Source organism: Aquarana catesbeiana, linkage group LG13, assembly GCF_042186555.1.
Source record: "Aquarana catesbeiana isolate 2022-GZ linkage group LG13, ASM4218655v1, whole genome shotgun sequence".
Classification (NCBI taxonomy): Eukaryota; Metazoa; Chordata; class Amphibia; order Anura; family Ranidae; genus Aquarana; species Aquarana catesbeiana.
In genome coordinates this window covers 207,794,617-207,814,608 of record NC_133336.1, presented here as the reverse complement: position 1 = coordinate 207,814,608, position 19,992 = coordinate 207,794,617, and the positions used below count along the sequence as shown (strand labels likewise).

The following is a 19,992-nucleotide window of genomic DNA, read 5'->3' as shown; positions in this document are numbered from 1 at the left end:
AGTGCCCAGCAGTGCTGCCTTTCAGTGCCCATCAGTGTCGCCTATCAGTGCCAACCAGTGCCACCCAGTGCCACCCATAAGTGCCAATCAGTGCTGCCTATCAATGCCCATCAGTGCTGCATATCAGTGCCACCCATCAGTGCCGCCTACCAGTGCCCATCAGTGCCGCCTTATCAGTGCCCATCAGTGAAAGAGAACTTACTTATTTACAAATTTTTTTTAACAGAAACAAAAGCAAAACTTTTATTTTTTTCAAAATTTTCGGTCTTTTTTTATTTGTTTAGCAAAAAATAAAAACCGCAGAGGTGATTAAATACCACCAAAAGAAAGCTCTATTTGTGGAAACAAAATGATAAAAATTTAGTTTGGGTACAGTGTAGCATGACCGCGTAATTGTCATTCAAACTGTGACAGCACTGAAAGCTGAAAATTGGTCTGGGCAGGAAGGTGTCTAAGTGCCCTGTATTGAAGTGGTTAATATGTCTCTCCTGGAGGAGAGATGTGAGTGGTTTGAGAGAGTGTCTCATGGCCAGAGTTTGGCAGGAGAGGTCTGGAAGCAGCATTACTGGGTGTCATTCAGCCTGATGGAGTCTTGCATGCTGGTGGATCGCATGATGTCCTCCTTGACTTTATAAAAATGGACCCTGCATAATGTGTCGCAGATGAAGGAGGAGTCAGGGTTCCTCGGGCCCGAGGTCCTGTGCACTCTGTCTAGCTCAATGTGTGTATCTTTAGGCTGCTGGAGTAACTGGTTAAAGATGACAGTGACTGCCTCAGCAAGGTCCTTGTGTTCTATTGTTTCAGGGATACCACGGATTCTGTTATTGTTCATTCTGTTATGGTTCTCGATTATCATCTTGGTGGTACATGTGCTGCTGCAGTAGGACAGTGAGGGAGTTCAGGGTCTCTTCATGGGATTGCAAGGTATTGCATATACCATCGGTGGTGCCCTCTATGTCCTCCATACGGACCCCTAGGTCTTTCTTGAGCTCAGTAATCTCCTGCCTGTATGTTTTCTCTATGTGGGAGACAATGATCAAAATCAGATTTTGAAGGCAGGGATCGTATGTATGTGTGTAGGGATCACATCTTCCATGTTCCATCCATCAGTACAGGGAGGCCTGTGAGTGGCTATGGGGGCTGTGCAGGGAGGGCTCAAGGTCAGCAAGGAAGGCTGAGTGGCCCCTGAAGCATACCTGTATGGCATCTGCTGGCTAGGAGTGGGCCAGGGATGGAAGTGCTGATGTCATCTTGGATTTTCCCTTTGACAAGTAGGCTGCAGAAGCATGAGTCAGGAATCGTCCTAAGTCACCCTGTGTCCGATCGCAGGTGGGCTTGGGCTACTCCTTGGGCTTTCCCTTGCCCATCGGTATGATTTGGGGATGTTGTAGGTGTACTGCAATGGAGGAGCTAGAGCCCCATGGAGACCATCAAGACCGGGAGCTACCGTGATGTCCTACAGCTCCATGCGCTAGGCCACGCTCCCATCGTCCACTATTTAGATTTCCTGATAATAGGGCCAGCAGATTCATCAGTTGTTTTTACTCCTTGAAACTTTTTTTCACTCCTTATGAGCCATTTTTGAGTTCCCATGGCGCAGGAACTCAAAAACTTCCACTTCATTGCAATTTTTAGGAATTCACATAGTTGTCAGTATTTAGTTTGCCCACAGAAAAGATAGAGAAGGCAAAAAATCTGATATATTTTTTGATTAGGAAACGGAAAGTCCTACTAAAAGAGCTTCAGTTGTTGTTTGGGGTCCTGGCTTTTGCGTGTCGCATTATGCCAGTCGGAAGAATTTTTTCTAGGAGGCTTTATTTAACAACATTGGGTTTAAAGTCCTTTTTTCTCATGTACGGTTGAATAATGACCTTAAAGCGGATTTGCTGATTTGGTCACGATTTTTGGATACATAAAATGAGAGGTCTTTCTTTCAGGAGGAATTCATAAATGCAGCTGATTTTGAATTGTTTACAGATGCGGTGGGTAGAACATTGTGCTTCTGGAAGTCTTTCCAGTCATTGTGGCAATAGAAATCTGGGGGGAGTTTTTCAGTAATATACGCATCGCCATTCAAGCTGAAAATAAAGGGGTAGTTTTTGCAGTTAATTGCTTGCATAATGCAGCGTACACACGAGCTGTTAGAAAAGTTTTAAATGTTTATTGTGTGACTAGAAAAACTATTAGAAAAACAATAACCCTGAGACTGATTTTTAAGATGACTTCTGAGCACGATGTTGTATTAACTTGCTATATCGTTTGCTTTAACTAACTCCATAGTAAGTTGTAGGATGATTAGGCTTAACCATATATGGTAGAATAAGACTGTACAGGAAACACTAATTAGCCAAATAAAGTACCATTTTGTACCAGGCACGCTATCTGTCTTTCCTCAACCAATAGAAGCATTATAGCTATATTATTGTAGGTATTAGGAGGGGGATGTACATCTCTTTGTGTGATTCTTACTGCATCTTTTGGCTTGTAAGCATCATCCTTTTGTGTGACACATCTGAAATAAATTGTCTGCTTTTCAATACATATGGAGTTCGACAGATCACAAGAGAAGAGTAATCCTAACATTTTTTGGTCCTTCGAGCCAGAACCAACAAGTATATTTCGGGTTAGATGGTCCCGACAAAAACTTTGGTGAGTATTGGACCTCAAAGCTCACTGAGATTTAAAAGTCCCCCCACTCAACATTAGTGGTGAAATAGGGGCGGGGGCCTGAGACCCAGATCCACTGTCTGGTTTCGAACTTTGTGATCCAGTCCTCCTAGTGTTTAAGAGGTAAGATAATTTAAATTATTCTTAATTCTTTCTAAGAGTCTCTTCTTCTCTTTCTGTTTGATTCTGGTTTAATGTGTTGTAATTGCCAACACTGGGATTGATCGTATAATATCTTGATAATCCGATGTTCGAAGACAGAGACATTTGGGGACATTGTCTAAGGTAAAAAATTATGTCAGCCGCTGTCCCGACAGATAAAAAAAATATTTGAGGTATACCAAATGTCAGAGGTTGATTGCCTGATGTCGTCGGAGGTTGATTGACGGATGATTTAAGTGCTATTTAGTTAAGTGATCTAAAAAGATCGCAAGGCTAACTTTCTTCTGTGACAAAAGAAAAACAGGGGCGCACCAGCCTAGTGTATTAACTTTTATAAAAGGATTTTATTGAAAAATGATCAAAAGAAACAACTCACAAGCAATGGATGGAAGAGGCACAACACGAAGTGTACCGACAGCCAGCATGCGACTATAGGTATAGCTCTGATGAAGAAGGGATTTGCCCTTCGAAACGCATAAGCTGTTGTGATATGTATGCAATTCTCTATAGTCGCATGCTGGCTGTCAGTACACTTCGTGTTGTGCCTCTTCCATCCATTGCTTGTGAGTTGTTTCTTTTAATCATTTTTAAATAAATCCTTTTATAAAAGTTAATACACTAGGCTGGTGCGCCCCTGTTTTTCTTTTGTCTCGGTTTGCACTAGGGTTTCCCGTCCTTGAGGGCAGCAAGGCCTGTGTTGACGCATCTCTATATGGTGATCCACCTGTGCGCAGGAGTTTTTGTTTTCTGTTAACTTTCTTCTGTGTGTTTAGTTTCTCCTTTCTCATGTTTAACCTTTCTGTTGCTGCTGTAACCTTATTGAAAAAACAACAGTACTGCAGAGACAAGTTAATTATTTTTTGATTCTCCCTATAGTGTGGGGATTGATGATATTTTTACTCTTCTTGTATTCCTATTGCTACCATGGGCCGAGGGTCACTATCCCAGTGTTTTATAGGTAAATGAGAGACCCGACTGGCGCTGACAATGGGTAATAGTCTCTGTAAAATAATGTTTTGTGCCTGCTTATGAGGCTGCTGTGTTCCTTATGTGCCAAGTGGGAGGGGAAGTTTGGATGCAACAGTAAACTAACTGTAAAAGTGTCAGGATTTGGTGGATAAACTTAAATTGTTAGGACCCAAAGATCAAAAAAGGTATGGGTTGATAATAAGAGTTTAAATAACCAGCAAAAAATCATTCTTCACACCTCATGTTTTGTGTGCCTGTAAAACTCGTGTTGTAGCCTGCTTGCCTATCAGTGACAGATTGGGAGCTGGCAGAGAAGCAGGAAACTTTGCAAAAGCTTAAAGAGATACTTGGTTGAATTGTCTTATGGCTTCGCTCTGTAAGGCAGCCAACACCTTGCTAGCTGATGTATTAAGCAGATAAATATGTAAAATACTAGGTGACATTGCATTATATGGCCCATGGGGATTGGACCGGAGCCAGCGTCTTGGATTACTGCATCATCTCAGGTACTACTGGACAACATTGTCTGGGAGACTGTGCTACATCTGGGCTTCCTGCTCGGGGACAACCATCGGTCAGACTCATAGGAACCAAACTGTTGGAGCTGCAAGTTCAGGTAAAGGTGATCCAATAGTCATATCACTGATGGGTCTAGCAAAAGAGAATTAGACAAGACGCAAGTATTATCTAAATGTTTAACAAATATTTGAGAAGCAGAAAAATAGCTAAGTATGGCTGAGTGGAAAAAATAAAAAAATAAGTGTGAGAAATCATCACAGGGAGATTAAAGCCTGCAGTTTTTCCTCACGCCCTCCCCTCGTGTAAATCACCTGTAAGGAAGGAGTGAATTGCTCCTCCATTTCAAATTCCTGTGTGAGAGATTGTGTCTGTAAAAAAAAAAAAAAACTCTTGACCAGCTATGAGAATACAGAATGGTTATATTGTAAATATTGAAACTGAGCGTAAAAAAAAAAGGTACACTGATAATGGTCGCTTTATTATTTTAGCATGCCATAATATTAAAGGAAGTACATGGCAGAAATTATTAATGGTTTTAAAAAAGTAGATAGGAAACATGAAAGTGAATTGCACTATAAAGTGAACAGAATGTTGTAGAATTATCAAGTGGCTTGATGAATGTGAGAAAAGGAAAGGCTGAGAATGTTTTGATTACTTTAAATGTGTCCAGTCCAGAGACAGGATGTGACTGAGTGCTAATTTTACTGCCATAAGGAAACAGGGATTTGAATGGGCTTTGCTAAGAGAAGCGTGCCGTAGTTTTGAAGCCCAGAGAGAGGAGAGAAGGGAATACAACAGACTTGATGCTTTTACAGCACAAAAATGATGGTCAAGAAGCTGTTTCTCAGAAACAAGAAAATGCAGATTGACTGACAGACATAGCAGAAGAGAGAGGGAGCTGATGATGGATGACTAGTAGGGCAGAATTAACCCTTTGAGCACACAGAGGTTAATTTGTGCATCTGTGAAAATATTAGGACTTTCGGTGGGAAAGAAAGTCTGAATAATAGTCTTAAAGTAAATATTTTGTGGACATGTTACTTTTAGAATTCACAGATTTTCAACTGTAAAGTGTTAATGATGCAATGCTGTTTATATTTGGGTACATTTATAAAGTTAAAAGGCTAAGTTCTGAATCAGAATATGTGTTTGGGTTAAATAAAAAATAAATGTTTTGGGACCCTGTGGATTTCACTTGGGACCAGAGAATAAGGGGAACAATACAAAAGGGATTCATGTTTTATTTAATTCTGCTAAAATATCGGGGTCTGAGAAAAATATTTATATATATATATTGAATATATATGTCAAATAATGTAAATGTTGCTAGGAAACATTTTATGTCTGCATACTTGGTGGACTTATGGACTTATATCCATTTTCCCCAGCCCCAATTCAAGTAAAGATATGACACCCCCCTCCTTCTACACAACTGAAGAATGAGGCGAGTTCCTTTTTATGGGGTGGGTGTCTAGTGATTACATGAATGGGTACAAAATTGAACCTTTAGAGGTATTTTAGAGTTTAGAACATTAAATTAAGGTATGAAATAATGTAGACTGCACAGTCCTTAGAGACAAAGAAACAAATGATGTCCTTCCTGGGTATGACACATTTTGTAGAGCCTGGATTCCCGGGTATTCCATGCTGACGGCCCCGTTGGTTCAGGCAATACATGGGAGCCCTATGGCCCCCCAGGATGCTATAAAATGGAGTGAGGAAACAGAGACAGCCTTTACTGACCTAAAACAAGTCCTTTCTAGTTCATTAGTGCTAGCCTTACCAAACTATGACAAACCTTTCAAACAAAAAGTAAACTCAAGGGAAGGTCACATGACATCAGTACTTACACAGTCACATGGCGGGCGCCAGAGGCCGATTGCTTACTATTCTACAAAATTAGACAGTGTAACTAGAGTACTTCCACCCTGTGTACAGGCAGTGGTAGCTGCAGCGGAAGCTGTTAAGGCCTCAGCATCTATAGTGCTATATCAAACGTTCATACTTAAAGTACCACATGCAGTATCTGTTATCCTATTACAACAAAAGATATCACATTTGAGCCCAGAACGACACCTTTCCTGTATGACAATACTCTTGACACAACCTCACTTAACAATACAGAGATGTACTACATTAAACCCATCCACACTAATACCACTTCCTACTGATGGTCATAAACTGGTGCCATCGCTGAAAAGGTACTGCCATGGAGTAATTTGAAACATGTACCATTATCTAACTCTGACATGACACTTTTTTTGATGGCTCCAGTAAGAAAAATCCAGATGGCACACATGCAACTGGATATGCAGTAGTGACACAGGAGGAAATTTTGGAAGCCAGGCCATTACCAAAATATTATTCAGCACAAGTAGCAGAACTTGTAGCACTGACAAGAGCATGCATACTATCAAAAGGAAATCCATAGAGATAGATCATACAGTCCTTACTGATATGCAGCAGAATGCACCCCCTGGGGAGAAACAAAATTGCAGAACAAAAGGTTGCACAAGTATAGATAACATCTACATGTCACCTGATTGAAAACCGGTATTGCCAAAATCCTTTAGGTATGCAGCAGTATTGACACATGGAGTAACACATGTGTCAAACAGGGGGATGACTGAGATGTTTAATAAGGTATGTACAGCCTTTGGCTTCACTAACTACTAAAACATTTTTTGCTCTCAATGGATTATATGTGCAAGATACAATGCTCAGGGAGGCATAAGACCAAGGAAAGGGAAGTTCCCCACACTGCAATATCCATTCCAACACATTTGCATGGATTTTATTGAATTAGACAAATGTAAAAGGAAGAAATATTGTTTGGTAATCATAGACACCCTGACCAAATGGGTGGAGATATTCCCGACAGGAAGTGCAGATGCACAGACAGTGATAATGGACCCCATTTTGTAAATAAAACTATACAATATGTAGCGCTGGTAGATTTACAATCTACCGCATGTAAGGTAAATTTAGTAAATTGTGCATTAGGAAGGTAAAAGTTTGCCTCTGTTCCAGCTTGGCTGACGTTGTGTGTGTTTCTGTGCTGACCGGTGGGTGTCGCTGTTGCCACTGGTCAGTGTTGGAAAGGCAACGTGTCAAAGTGTATGGATGCTCCTCTGTCTCAGAGACAAGCTCGGTGGAGGTGGTCCTCCGAGTTGCATTCTGGGAAGAGGGTATTTATGGGACAGACACCATGTTCTAGGGTTCGTTTTACAGCCACCTGCTGGCCCTCCTGGCTGACAGGTATGCGTTAAGGAGCTACCTCGTGGTCCTCCGATCAGGAGGCCCACGATACAGCGGCACAGGGGTGGGCCCAGAGGCTTGTCTGGGGCCTACCCCCGCGGCCGAGGAATGGTCCTGAGCTGTCGGTCCTGTGTGACGAAGCTGGACAGGCGAGGAGATCCCAGGAGAGGACCTGTCTTGGAGAGATCACGCAGCGTGCTGGTCTATAGAGGGGCCTGGTGACTCAACTGGAGGACGTATCCAAAAGAAGTAACTATACAACATAGTGTTGCCGGTTCGGCTTAAAGGTTCAGGCACTGTGACTGACTTTCCCTGCAGAAAAATCTGATGCATCCTGTGGCAGAGGATCGTACGGGTTTACCCCCAAACAAGTCTGAGGCAGAGACTTTTGATTCGTGCTGCGTACTGGTTGCTAGACCGGTGAGAGAGGCCTATCCAGACGAGCAAGGAGTGTGTCCCACAAGGGGAGCGCATTCCACATAATTAACTGAATTTCCACCAGGACATTTGTCACTAAGATTCTACAAGAAAATATTTGAGTTTCTCCTGAAAGTTTCCTTTTCCGCCTCTTTCCTGCTACTTCCTAAAGTTTGTCTGTTTAATAAAGCATTGAATACGTACTCCAGTTTTGGTGCGTGTGTCGTCCAGAAGTAAACTCAACGGAACCCTAGACCCGGTGCCGGTGAAACAGAGGGAAGCAAGGTGAAGGTAACAGACCCGCTTAAACCAGCAGCTCCACCGAGAGTTAGTGCTACAAACATTTGACAGAAATGATGGGAATTCAAGTGAAATACCATTGTGCCTATCATTCCCAATCAGCTGGATTGGTGGAAAGACATAATGGCATTCTAAAAAGCAAACTGAGGAAAGCTATGGAAGAAACAGGTAAAAATTGGATGTACTGTCTACTAGTAGCTGTGACCAGTATGCATATCACACCCACAAAAGAAGGTTTAAGCCCATTTGAAATGATACATAGAAGGCAATATAAGATACCCTCACAGTCACAACCAAATGAAACACCTACTGAGGAGTCTGGGCTCACACTAGCAGAATACATAGCTAGGCTGTTAAGACAAAGATGTACTAATGATTTTTGTTCTGTCCTAGAAGGTCCAATTCAAGAAGATGAAAAGGTGCATGTGGGAGATTGGGTCTTAACAAAAAGTAATAAGAAAAAGCAGTGGTACTCCCCAAGGTGGGATGGTCCTTTCAAAGTCCTCCTAACTACCCCTACTGCGATAAGGATTGCAGAGAGGTCTACCTGGATTCACCAGTCCCATTGCAAAAAGGTTTCACAGGCAGAATAGGGTCAGTTGGCTGCAAGAGGTTCAGAAAATCCGGCGACAAAGAGAGGTCTCACACAAGGTGGGACTTGTCTCAAACTAATTGTTTAGTTTGTGCTAGAGCCAGACTATATTTAGCAACTATTCCTTTTCCTCTAGATCACAATACAGATCCAGAAGGTTTAAAATGTATGTTGCGATTGTATAATAAGAGCTATAAACCTGAAACAAATTATACCTGTCACATGTTGACTTGTTGTTTCCCCTAGTACAGAGACCTCAGATACTTCCAGCGGTTACTGCTGATCCGGGCAACTTTACTTGTTTTGCACTCCCAGGGAACCGTAGCGGGGGGGATCTTGGGTCACTACCCGATGACTACTGTGTGGAGAGGATTAACATGGGCAATGGTGACTGGGTTAAACATGACATTCAGAGGGCTGATGTCTGGTGGATGTGTGGGGATAAGAAACTGTGAGCTAGGATACTGGCCAATGCCTGAAGGAATTGCGCTATGGTCCAGCTGGCTATGCCCCTGAGGATCCTGTCAGAACACCTGTGGACTAAGAGTCACCAACGGTATCGGAGGGACACCTCTCCCATAGGGTCATTTGACTCTCGGATCTACATAGATGAGCGTGGGGTGCTGGATAAGTTTAGGGCCAGGAATCAGGTGACAACTGGGTTTGAGTCTCTTCTCTGGTGGGTGATAGGGATGAGCCGAACACCCCCCTGTTTGGTTCGCACCAGAACATGCGAACAGGAAAAAAGTTTGTTCGAACACCGTTAAAGTCTATGGGACACGAACATGAATAATCAAAAGTGCTAATTTTAAAGGCTTATATGCAAGTTATTGTCATAAAAAGTGTTTGGCGACCTGGGTCCTGCCCCAGGGGACATGGATCAATGCAAAAAAAAGTTTTAAAAACTGACGTTTTTTCAGGAGCAGTGATTTTAATAATGCTTAAAGTCAAACAATAAAAGTGTAATATCCCTTTAAATTTCATAGCTGGGGGTGTCTATAGTATGCCTGTAAAGGGGCACATGTTTCCCGTGTTTAGAACAGTCTGACAGCAAAATGACATTTCGAAGGAAAAAACCCACTTAAAACTACTCGCGGCTATTGCATTGCCGTCCGACAATACACATAGAAGTTCATTGATAAAAACGGCATGGGAATTCCCCACAGGGGAACCCCGAACCAAAAAAAAAAATGACGTGGGGGTCCCCCTAAATTCCATACCAGGCCCTTCAGGTCTGGTATGGATATTAAGGGGAACCCCGGACAAAATTTAAAAAAAAAATGACGTGGGGGTCCCCCTAAATTCCATACCAGACCCTTCCGGTCTGGTATGGATTTTAAGGGGAACCCCACGCCAAAAAAAACAAAAAACAGCATGGGGTCCCCCCAAAGATCCATACCAGACCCTTATCCGAGCACGCAACCTGGCAGGCCACAAAAAAAGAGGGGGGGACAAGAGTGCGCCCCCCCTCCTGAACCATACCAGGCCACATGCCCTCAACATTGGGAGGGTGCTTTGTGGTAGCCCCCCAAAACACCTTGTCCCCATGTTGATGAGGACAAGGGCCTCATCCCCACAACACTGGCCGGTGGTTGTGGGGGTCTGCGGGCGGGGGGCTTATCGTAATCTGGAAGCCCCCTTTAACAAGGGGACCCCCAGATCCCGCCCCCCCGTGTGAAATGTTAAGGGGGTACTTACCCCTACCATTTCACTAAAAAACTGTCAAAAATGTTAAAAATGACAAGAGACCGTTTTTGACAATTCCTTTATTTAAATGCTTCTTCTTTCTTCTATCTTCTATCTTCCTTCATCTTCTTCTTCTTCTTCTGGTTCTTATGGTTCTTCCTCCGGTGTTCTCGTCCAGCATCTCCTCCGCGGTGTCTTCTATCTTCTTCTCCTCGGGCATGGGGGGAGGCTCCCGCTCTTCTCTTCTTCATTTTCTTCTCCGGGCTGCTCCGCATCCATGCTGGCATGGAGGGAGGCTCCCGCTGTGTGACAACGTCTCCTCATCTGACAGTTCTTAAATAACGGGGGGTGGGGCCACCTGGTGACCCCGCCCCCCTCTGACGCACGGTGACTTGACGGGACTTCCCTGTGACGTCACAGGGAATGCCACAGGAACTATATGTGAAGGGCCTAGCAGAACAGTTGGCCACCACATCTCTAATGGCATGGCAGAACCGAATGGCCTTAGGTATGGTCCTAGTTGAAAGAGGAGGGGTATGCAAAATGTTTGGTAGCATGTTTTCACCTTTATCTCTAACAATACAGTTCCTGGAGGGACTGCGACCAGAGCCTTGGAAGAACTGACTGCTCTATCTAATGAATTAGCGGAAAACTCAGGTATTAATGATCCATTTACAAATTGGTTGAAGGATGGTTCGGTAAGTGGACTGAACTTATCACTTCATGTTTGATCTCAATTGCTGTGGCTTTGGCCGTTTTGGTCACTTGTGGATACTGCTGCATTCCCAGTATTCGAGGACTTTCACAAAAACTGATTAAAACTGCAGTCTCAAGAACGATGTATCAAGCCCTTCCTACCTCTGAGGAGACCTATGTGGACATTGAAGCTCAACTGAACTTAATGACATACAGACCAAAAGTGTATAACACAGGGACTATCATCGAAATGTGTTGAGATAAAATAGTCACACAAGAGGAGGGAATGTTAGAAAAGTTTTAAATGTTTATTGTGTGACTATTAGAATAACTATTAGAAAAACAATAACTCTGATACTGATTTTTAAGATGACTTCTGAGCACGATGTTGTATTAACTTGCTATATTGTTTGCTTTAACTAACTCCATAGTAAGTTGTAGGATGATGAGGCTAACCATATATGGTAGAACAAGACTGTACAGGAAACACTAATTAGCCAAATAAAGTACCATTTTGTACCAGGCACGCTATCTGTGTGTCCTCAGCCAATAGAAGCGTTATAGCTATATTATTGTACGTATTAGGAGGGGGATGTACATCTCTTTGTGTGATCCTTACTGCATATTTTGGCTTGTAAGCATCATCCTTTTGTGTGACACATCTGAAATAAATTGTCTGCTTTTCAATACATCTGGAGTTCGACTGATCACAAGAGAAGAGTAATCCTCACACGAGCAGACTTTTTTTATTAGACTGGCCTGACGGACCGAGTCCGGCGGACAATCCGATCGTGTGTGGGGTTCATCGGACCTTCAGCTGACTTTTTCTGTCGAAAGTCTGACGGACTTTAGATTTGGAACATGCTTCAAATCTTTACGTTGTAACTCCACCAGACTCAGAAATCCACTCGTCTGTATGCTATTTCGACTGACAAAAACTGACGCTAGGGCAGTTATTGGCTACTGGCTATCAACTTACTTATTTTAGTCCGATGTACGTCATCACGTACAAATCCATCGGACTTTGGTGTGATCGTGTGTAGGCAAGTCTGTTTGTCAAAAGTCCTTTGGAAAGTCCGTCGGACCAGTCCGGTCGAAAAGTCTGACTGTGTGTACGGGGCATTAGCGTTATAGTATTTATGACCGCCTAACCTTTTGCTTTGAATTTTAGGTCAGAAAAAATGTTTGGATAATCGTCATTCTTACATTTTCTGGGCGCATAAACAGGCATCTCATCATTGTTATACGGCTAATTTAAATTTTGTTTTTTTTTCTTTCTTTGCCATACAGCACTTGGTAGGCGCTTGATACGTGCACAACATGTATCATACACTTTCATATAGTGATCATCAACATGGTCCTGGGGTTTGGTTTTCTACCCTGGTTTCTGTCTGGCTATTCCCCGCCTCAGCCCTGGGTAAGACTACTTACACCAGACCACCTTTTAACCTCACTTCTGGAGCTAAATTTCATTCCTGGGCTACTTTGTAAGTAGTAAAGGAAGTACCTTTTTATTTTTTCACCAAACCACCTGTGGAGCCTTGCCGTCCCTCCCCCTGCCATCACAAGGTATATATGACGCTGGCAGGGCTATGCAGCAAGAGCCAGGGGGTCGGAGACCTGGAGCTGACCGACGTCTCACTTTACCATTATTTATGCTAAGCAGACTCCCAATATCTCACTCCTTCTCAATCCAGGTAACTCAGAACCATTTCACATTTCCTTTTCATCCATCTCTTTCACCCCAAATCATTCAAACTCACACTCACCCACCCACACACACACAAACATACATATATACATTTCTTCAAACATGATCCCACACACTGACACTAACATTTACATTCACACATACCACACATTTATACACACACATTTACATTCATACACTGTAACTCAGTTACTTTAATTTGATAATGATTATTTTACTTGTATCAATCACCCTATACGTGTATTAACTACACCTATTGCTAGGTATGTATATATAATTACATTTATTCACATCTTTCCCCTCACACATTCACACAGTCTTGCCATTCACTTTTCCCCATTGCCAGCACCTTCATTATCACTACACACACATTACCTTTTCATACACTTTTTCATTTTGTTTCTCACCCCCCTTTTTCATTAAGTTTTTCATTCATTTATTCTTTTTTTTTTCTTTCTTTGCCATAGAGCACTTGGTAGGCGCTTGATATGCGCACAACATGTATCATACACTTTCATATAGTGATCGTCGACCTGGTCCTGGGGTTTGGTTTTCTACCCTGGTTTCTGTCTGGCTATTCCCCACCTCAGCCCCGGGTGAGACTACTTACACCAGACCACCTTCTGGAGCTGAACTTCATTCCTGGGCTACTTTGTAAGTAGTAAAGGAATTACCCTTTTTTTTCACCTTTAGGATAAAATGCATAACTAAATAATAAATCCATCAATGTTTTTCCTACTTTATAGCATAATACCTGCATCCAACTCCTGACGATTAGCACAAGGCCATGAAACACGTAGAGTGTTCATCCAGGGATGCCAAGCTATGCTTGCTCCAATAACTCTAACCAATCATGGTTTCTATTTGTACTCATTATGTGAATTACATATATATTATATATTTTCATATTTTTTATCTCTATTTATTTGTTTTCTGCTATGAAATGTAATATGTGTCACAAATCATGTTTAGTGAATAACCTTGTATCAATAAATTAATTATTATTATATCAACTTATGTTGAACCTTTTTATGATTGTATTTCTACATCATAAATGCTTTATTATACTATTGAATCATGTGTATTATTATCACTATCATGAACTACACCCTGGGATTGAGATACTCAATTTATTTACATTCCATACAAATGATTAAATACACCCACATGTTTCAATTAAAGTCCCAATTACCCCTTCTCTTTTTACATATATATACAGGGATGGAGGCATGTCAGTGTCTGATTAAAGGTTGAGACAGGTCACATTCACTTCGTAGCTCCTAATTTAAATATCAACCCCGAAACTTGCACCATTCAATGGAAAGGAGTAAGAGGATTGCGTTGGTTGAATTTATCTTATTATATTGAATGATTATATGAATTGTATTTACTGTGGCCATCACCTTTGGTGATGATTCTTCACCTGGGTGGGAATGATGTGGGTCATATGAAGATTTTAGATTTGATCAACAGGATCAAGCATGACCTGCAACATTTGAGTATGTCATCTCCAAACACAACTATTGTTTTTTCTGATATCATTCCCAGACTACTATGGTTATCACATCCAGAGTTAAAGAAATTTGAGAAAATTAGGAAGAGGGTGAATCACTGTGGAGAAATGTATGCCTCTTATCGGGGGGTTATCATTTCAACATATCAATTTGGAGGGTGGTTTTTCAGGCCTGTATTGGGAGGATTTTATGCATCTCTCCAAGGTGGGCTTGGACATTTTTAACTGGGGTCTGCAGGGCATGATTGAAATGGCAACGGGTTTGGGGTAGGTCGGTGCTTTGGCCATTGATGGGCAAAGCCCCGACTTTGTGGGGACTGGTTATTATAAAAGTTGATGAAATATAATTTGGTTGAGTCATCAAGGCTAAGCAATTTTGAGAATGATAATTTGATTCGAGTTAGAATTGTGATATGGTTATGAAAAGTGATTAATTTATTTGTAAACCAATAAAGGTGCCAATTTATGCTAATATTTGAGTGTCGTGTCCATTATTTATTGTGTGTGTTTGGAGATGGGAAAGAGTGCAGAGTGTAATCCCATGTTCTTCGAGCTTGGGCCAGTTCACACCAGATGCAGTCCGTTCCAGTAAGTTTCTGCACTGTAAACTAACTGGAACTGACTGCATGGTGTGAACTAGAGCCATTGGAATACATGGAAAACACTGCGCATGCATTTTTAGTGCAGAAAAAAAGCGCATGGAACTGTATGGAACTGTATCTGGTTTGAACTGGCCCTTAGTGCAGAAAAAAGTGCATGGAACTGCATCTGGTGTGAACTGGGCCTAAGGCGTTTTCAAGCATTTTGCTTCAGGTGACAAAATGCTCAGATGTGAACAGGTGCCATTGAAATGAATGGGATTTTGCTTGTTGGTCATTTTATGAGCACTTTATGAGCTGAAAATGCCCAGGTGTGAATGCAGCCTTATACTCACAGGGTACAATATCTGTAGATGGGAGGATCTTGTTGAAAAAGTGAAACTTCCTCATCCACATTTTTCTCTCGCACACTCAAAATTCTTCATTTTGTTTTTTGTATTCAGAGATTCCAGATCGTCTCTTCACAGACCGGTGTGACCTGAAAGGTAAGATTACATAGAACCCGATCTAATATACTGAGTGATGCCGAGTGATAATACTGAGTGTTAGGATGGGGAATGGAGGGTGTAGATGTGTGATGAACGATTGTATGGAGGACGATCAGTCACTCTGTGTTTATGTCTGTTATTAATAAACTTCCATCAGATACTTTTCTTATACTTTGTATTTCTCAATGAATCTCCCCTTTAGGCCTCATGCACATCGGATGTTTTTGGACATTTTTACAGTGGCTGTTTTTGGCTTCAGATGTTTTTTTTTCTACAGTCAATAAACTCCACATCATGTTATGCTATGTGTCCCATGTTATCCTCTGAGTCCCATGTTATCCTCTGAGTCCCATGTTATCCTCTGAGTCCCATGTTATCCTATGTGACTATGCACACATAGTCTGTTATCAACTGTTTTTGGCTGCCGTTTTTATAACGTTATATTAACGTCTAGTGTGCATGAGGCCTTATAGTCATTTTTAGGCAGTTGAGTTTAGAAGCATTTTTTTGGGAAAGCAAAAAAAACTGCGTTCAGGACGGATGGTCAGAGGCATTTGAAACACCAAATGCCTGTAACAGCTTGTAAACGCAGTAACTTGTGTTTAGTCCCATTTCATTAACAGGCATTTTTCATTTTTAACTTAAAAAAAAAAAACGCTTCTAAGTGCAAATGAGGCTAAACACGGCATGTACACAAGGCAAAACTGACATTTTTAAACATCGGTTACTATCTGTCAAGTTGAATCATTCAGAAGAGGTTTTGAAGCGTCTCGTGTATATTAAAGCTGGATACACACTATTCAATTTTCTGTAGATTTTTTTCCTTCAGATTTACCAAAACCATATAATATGAGATCAAACCTTAGGAGTTTCAATTTGTGTGTAATCAGGCCGGCCCTTGCACTACATGGTTTTGGTAAATCTATAGGAAATCTGACAACAAAAGTTGTATAGTGTATATAAGCCTTAGACCCCTTTCACACTGAGGCAGTTTTCACGCTAGAAATAGCGCCTGTAACGTGCCGGAAAACCACCTCCCCTTCATTTCAGTGTGACTTTTCACACCGGGGCGGTGCGTTTGTGGGGCGTTGGGAAAAGACCTGCAAGCAGCATCTTTGTGGCGAGTTGGGAGCGCTGTATTTAGCATTCTTAAAATGCCCTGCCCATTGGAATTAATGGGCAGTGCTGCTGAAATAACTTTTACGATAAATATATTCCGAGGGTGGTTATGGATTCCCTCTATTTATTGCATATATGTATTGACTTGTCTATTCCTATAGTTAGCTAGTCTATTAAAACTCTAATAATGTCACTGTTGATAAGCATAATGATATAAGGTTAGCTATGAAAACAAACACACTGCTCAGTAAAACAATGTCTTATTTATTTCCCAAGAAAGTAGGAAAATGTTAACATTAAAACACTAAAGGAAGATATTACAAAGCATATGAAAAAAATCTATATAAAATAATAGGTGAATTTGCATATAAAATAATAAAGCACCAGCCTACTGTCGTGAATAATAAGTCAGAATAAGTTGTGCCTTTTTAAGGACAGGTTTCCCGCACAATAATTATTATTGAGTACTTTTTAACGAGGATATTTTTAAAATACAAAATTAATCTAGATGACACGGTCTATGCATGTGAAACTTATTCACAGAGACATGTGAGCATACGAAATAGTCATTTATTGGTTAACAAACACAAATAATCACATGAAATTAAGATACCGATTGCGTTACATGAACATCTTGAAAATCAATAAAAACACTTGCAAAAATGGGCGTACAGTCCCTTTGACATAATACCACCATGATAACTTCTCGGTAGAATCAATAACCTTGTGAACTTGACAATTAAACAGAACGTCTGTATTTCACACGTACAACCGTTACTATGCTGCAGGTAAGTAAGTGGTTAAAAATGTGTAATAAATTAGACGTTTCTTTTGTCAATAAATGTGGCAACTATGCAAAAAGAAAAATATAATGAAAATTTGAATCTTTAGAGAAAAATCTACAAGGCAGTTATTGATTCCGGAGAATGATTATCAATTGTATAATATTCAATACATCAATATTTGAGAGAACATATCAAAATTTGAGAGAACATACAAGATAAAATCAACATGACATAATTACCCATTCCAGGATGGCTACTGTTCCTATTGGCTGGTTACCGGAGTTAAGATGGCTGCCGTAGTTTCAAAATGGATACTCTTAAAGAGGATTTACTTCTTGTGACCTCCGAGTTCTAAGTATTAGGTGTTGAGGAATCTTCATGAATGTAAAGAAATGTATTCATGCATGGTGCATGAGTGTCAGTCTGGGAGTGTGTGTGTCTCCCAGTGTCCCCCCTCAGGATGGATCCCTGAGCTTCCTTCTGAGCTCTAACCCTGAGCTTTCTTCCTCTCCATCTTTTTCTTTTTTCTCCCCCCTTTCTTCCCTTTCCTGGCATCTTACTTGCCTCTAAATACCATCTCAGATAATAAGACCATAAAAATTATAATGGCTCTGCCCAAAAGGACGTGGCTTCTTTCTATTGGTTATAAACTTAATCATTTACCTTTCTCGTAAATTTAGTTCAAATAATACCACCTTCAACCACCAGGTGTCTCACATGTGTTTTGAGTCCATCCTTTTAAGTTAATACATTCTATTTTCATAATGTGTATAATGGTAAAGGATAAGTATATATCTTTAAATATTCTGGTAATCGGTCTAATGTAAAATACACTCAGTATATACCTTTAAATATTCTGGTAATCGGTCTAATGTAAAATACACTCAGTATATACCTTTAAATATTCTGGTAATCGGTCTAATGCAAAATACACTCAGTATAAGGTTAGTCACCATTACATAACTTGGTTATATATATGTATCTCTATAAATGTACGTCTATAAAAACTGGTCTATCTATGAAATACACACATTGTTATATATATTAATCAATACTACCTAAAAATGATTATCTATATGGATACCTGTATAATTCTGGTATCTCCAATGAATATTCGTTTATCTAAGCATAGGCTACAGTGTTATATAGTTATAATCATAATTATATGTTTTTCCTAATACTAATTTGTTTCCTAAAACACTTCTACTTATAAAATCACACTTTCATATATATTTTCTTCATACCAAAGTTGTTGGGTCCGCAGATGGCAACATTATAATATGTCTCTGTGACCTACAATGTCATAGATAGTTTGAAATGACTTATAATAACCTTATAGATACTTTTAACCGCTTCAGATCCGGGCCATTGCCAAATGACGGCAACAGCGCAGGTCTGAATTGCCGGGACTACGTCTATTGACATCATCCCGTGCACAAGCGGCGCGCTCGGTGATCAGCGAGTCTATGAGACTCGCCTGATCACAGATCAGAGTAAGGGGTTGGTCCTGATCAGCTGTCAGTCAATGACAGCTGATCATGTGATGTAAACAGAGCCGTTAATCGGCTATTTTTCCTCCTCGCGCTGACAGCGTGAGGAGGAAAAAAATACCCGATCACCGGCGGCTGTGATCGGGACATCAGTCCCGATCACGGCGATCAGACTGTCACAAAGCAATAGGCAGCAGTGCTGCCTACCAGTGCCCGCCAGCGTCACCCATCAGTGCCCACAGTGCCATCCATCAGTGCCCACAGTGCCATCCATCAGTGTTCACAGTGCCATCCATCAGTGCCCACAGTGCCACCCAGTGCCTACAGTGCCACCCAGTGCCTACAGTGCCACCCATCAGTGCCACCCATCAGCGCCAACATCAGTGCAACAGTGCTGCACATCAGTGCCACCTATCAGTGTCACCTACCAGTGCCCATCAGTGCCGCCCATTACTGCCCATCAGTGCCACCCATCAGTGCCCCCATCAGTGGTACCTATCAGTGCCCATCAGTCCCACCTATCCGTGCCACCCATCAGTGCCACCCATCAGTGCCACCCAGTGCCACCCATCAGCGCCCATCGGTGGCCATCAGTACCGCCTTATCTGTCCCCATCAGTGCTGCCTTAACTGTGCCTATCAGTGCCGCCTTAACTGTGCCTATCATGGCCGCCTTAACTGTACCTATCAGTGCTGCCTTATCTGTGCCTATCAGTGCCCATCAGTGCAGCCTATCAGTGCCCATCAGTGCCGCCTCATCAGCGCATATCAATGAAGGAGAAAAATTACCGGTTTGCAAAATTTTATAACAAACAATTAAACATGATTTTTATTTTTTTCAAAAATTTCCATCTTTTTTTGTTTGTTTAGCAAAAAATAAAAACCCCAGCTGTGATTAAATACCACCAAAAGAAAGCTCTATTTGTGGGAAAAAAATGATAAAAATTTCATTTGGGTACAGTGTTGTATGACCGCGCAATTGTCATTCAAAGTGTGACAGTGCTGAAAGCTGAAAATTGGTC

General features: G+C 41.3%; 1 protein-coding gene and 1 long non-coding RNA gene across 2 annotated transcripts in view; one reads left to right on the top strand and one right to left on the bottom strand.

Moving 5' to 3' along the window:
- Window positions 1-170: 170 nt before the first annotated feature.
- LOC141117776 (uncharacterized) lies at window positions 171-18,049 on the bottom strand. The gene is made up of 3 exons (XR_012237210.1): window positions 17,721-18,049; window positions 15,425-15,567; window positions 171-2,078 (listed from the first exon to the last, which is right to left on the bottom strand). It is a non-coding gene; the product is annotated as an uncharacterized lncRNA (long non-coding RNA).
- The window catches only part of LOC141117774 (NACHT, LRR and PYD domains-containing protein 3-like), a 445,237-nt gene continuing 440,741 nt past the window's right edge, over window positions 15,497-19,992 (top strand). Inside the window, exon 1 of the mRNA XM_073610805.1 lies at window positions 15,497-15,574. The gene's annotated coding sequence lies outside the window, so the exon portion shown is untranslated. The remainder of the gene's footprint in view (window positions 15,575-19,992) is intronic.